At 39.7% G+C, this 3,480-nt stretch overlaps 1 pseudogene; it reads left to right on the forward strand.

Annotated features, from left to right (window-relative positions):
* Positions 1 to 3,480, forward strand: part of LOC109477669 — a 39,170-nt pseudogene that overhangs the window by 7,368 nt on the left and 28,322 nt on the right.

Genomic DNA, 3,480 nt, shown 5'->3' on the forward strand with positions numbered 1-3,480 from the left:
GAAGAATAATTTAGTTGAAGGAGTTTTTGCCGTTTTGAAGTTTGGATCACCGCGTATCGGAGGGAAGAAAACAACCTTTCGCGGCCAGACTCCCCAGGCCAATTCTCCTCTTCTATTTGCCGAATTCTACGATCCGTAGTTCCGTAGAAAGACATGGTACAGGCTTGGTGAATAGTCTGTTGCTTCGTTCACTACGATAATCATCTTCACAAAAAACCTACACTATACACACACACAACACCCACCAAAACAATATCACACTGTCGAAGGCATGAGACCTCCGAACTCTAGTTTGGTATATATTACCATTGTGACAGCATTTTATACCCCAAAATAGGAATCTTGCGTCTTGTTTTAGGTCCCGAGAGTAGAAAGAATGCAGTGTACATGTATTCAGATGGCCGCCGTGTAACGTTACGTACTAGCGAGCGCGTACGACAATACCGCCAGAGTAGAGTAGGTTATCATAACCCTTTAGAAAGCGCAAAGAAAACAAAAACGACAGATTTGCATTAAAGAAAGTTTATTTTCCATAGCCTGGGCTAAGCCACGATCTATAACCTACGGCTTCTCCACGGGCGCTGGGGACGAGCGTGCGTTGTCGTCATGTCTTTACAGGATCGCCACAGCGCACACCTTCTTGAATTGTTGGAACATGAAGCGTTCACAATTAGACAACAGCAAGTAAATTCTATGGATGAGGTTATCATGATATTGAGGTTTTCTTGTGGCGCCGAATGGTAGCCGTACAGACCCTTGCGACGGTTCCTCAAAAACTGGATAGCAAATATGTATACGTATACCATATGTATTATTTGATTGTGATGTTTTCCAGTCGAAGGGCCAATGCTCTAGAACACGCTTATTTTGTAATAGCGCGCTTTCGACGCGGGGGGCTTCCCCGTGAAAACATCCTTTACGTTTACACGTGGGGTAAAAAAAAAGGCTCGGTGTTTCCATTTGAATTTTGGTATGCTAAAAAAAGGCTTTAACAAGTCCAACGGTGTTCAAAAGTTTTGTTAGAGATGAATAAAAAGTTGTAGTGGTTGTCCGTTGAAAATTGCTAATTTTACGGCCATGTTTGTACGGTTGCTTTGAGCAAATAGGATTGATGATCCCTCTTGAGACTGTGTGTGCTGATTCCCTAAAATGTCAGTTACTTCTATTTCTTTACCTGCACCTGATGATGTTATTTCTCATTCCACAGTAACCAGCGTCACCGGATGTGGAGGTGACCTGACGGCTCCTTCTGGAGGCCCTGTGACGTCACCCAACTATCCCGGTGACTATGGCAACAATGAGAACTGTGAGTGGTCGATCACTGTACCAGAGGGAAGCATCATTCGCCTCACGTTTGACAGCTTCGACTCTGAGGACGATTATGACTTTCTCACCATCTACGATGGAGCCAGTGATAATGCTGCAGAGATGGAAGAGTAATTATTATGATTTGTTTGTTTCAGACACTCACTGGTCCTTACTTAGACAGTAGAGGAACAATACCTAAATACATACACAACACACACATGAAAATCAAATTCTATATAAAAGACGTTTCCGAAGGTTTGTAAAGTATCAGTTGCGATAGAAGGAAACCGACTAAGTACAGACTGAACTATTTCAGACCAGTACAGACTATTGTTAGAATTAACGTATAAACTTAATTGCTCGAAAGTTGTACAGTGTACAATGTTGTCAAAAGGTACATTTTAAGAACTACTACTGTTAAACAGAAAAAATATGAACGTAAACGGCGTATGACATGATGTACGTTACGCGTTTTTGATTGTTACAGAACTTTCTCTCTTTTGTAAGGCACTACATATATATTGGTCTAGGTACGAAGATATGGGGTCGGAGGTATGACTTCAGTACATTGAAAAATTCCGTGTTTGTCTTTGGGAAAGGTTCACTAGCTTTACATGTGATCATATTGATTAAATATGATTATCTGTAGTATAGGCAGGACAAGTCATTAGAAATTGATACTCATGTTCAACGCTTTCTTGACACGAGGGAAATTATCTCTTGTAACTGGTATCATCATCATTATAGCGACCTTTTTTATTGTGACCTTTGCGAACTGATTCTTAGCTTTGTAATATCAACTTAAAAGCGTTACGCCATCTGACACCACAGGTATCAGTCAGGTTAAAAACAAACATCTCCATGGCTATACAAGTTCTAGGCAGATAAAACGACCCATGATAAGGATTTAAGTTATACATTCTGTGTTTCTATGATTCAAAACTACACGAGGTAAAAATAGGTGACCAATCAACATGGGGTATTCAAGCTACTATAAACGTTTGAATTTGTTCTGCATAACAAAAAACAGCCCCAAAAGCTCGGAATATTACAGTAGTTTGTGCGTCAAATATTAATTTCCTTATTATTATTACATAATGTCTAGGTTAACCGGTTACCAACCACACATTAGCCCCATCATCAGCACATCCAACACGCTGTTCCTGAGGTTTACATCTGATGGGAGTGAGAGCCGTCAGGGGTTCCAGTTCAACTACACAAGTAAGATCTTTGGATACACTTTAACAAGGTTAATGATATCATTTAGTATGCTGGTTAATATGAACTGTGTTTGTGGCAGTTTTCTTTCATTTTCGGTACATGATTAGTTTCTGGGATCCAGAAGATGCGAAAAAATTGCAAATTATGTAAATGACGCTAATTGGCATGATTAGTACTATAGGACTTTTATAAGCTTCTAATCTATGTAATGTATGGGAAGTGGAACAATAATAGATAGAAATAATGCAAATATACACATAATTATATGATAAATGGCAAAGAAAGAAAATCCACACCGTTACATTGTTTTGTTTCAGGCAGTACTGCAGGTCAATGCTGGGATCCTGGTGTGCCGACCAATGGGAACAGGGATAACAACAGTAACTTTACATCAGGACAGACAGTCAGGTACACCTGTATGGACAGGTATCAGCTGAGGGGGTACAGCTAATATAACCTGCCAGCCGAACGGGACTTGGGAATGGTGCTACACCAACTTGTGGAGGTAATAAATAAAGCGTAAAAATATTGATGTTACTATTGTTAGGGTTAGAACTTCTGGTTTACGGTATATACACGTACACCGGTGACATTGATTATCATGTTCAAAATGATTTTTCCTTACTTAACCGCTTGACGTTTTAGTAGTACACCATCCCCCAGGATAACCAAAATAACCAGCTATGAATAAAGTTAACCCTTTTCAAATAGTTTCGGGGAAGGTCACCCAATGATCAGAGGTGCCCGTCCTCTGTAACTCATGAACTACTTATAATCATCGCATGATCGCTCAATATTAAGATAATAGTCTAATTGTAAAAATACGGTCGTAAACGTCTTATGTATTTGTACAATGTATAATGGGACCGCATTTTAGATATCTGTAATAGACTTTACAGTCTGATATAGACTGTAAAGACATGCACATAAGCAGTGGCACCTGTGCAATGC

This window comes from Branchiostoma belcheri, unplaced genomic scaffold (genome assembly GCF_001625305.1).
Source record: "Branchiostoma belcheri isolate BF01 breed outbred unplaced genomic scaffold, Haploidv18h27 scaffold403, whole genome shotgun sequence".
In the NCBI taxonomy this organism is placed as follows: domain Eukaryota; kingdom Metazoa; phylum Chordata; class Leptocardii; order Amphioxiformes; family Branchiostomatidae; genus Branchiostoma; species Branchiostoma belcheri.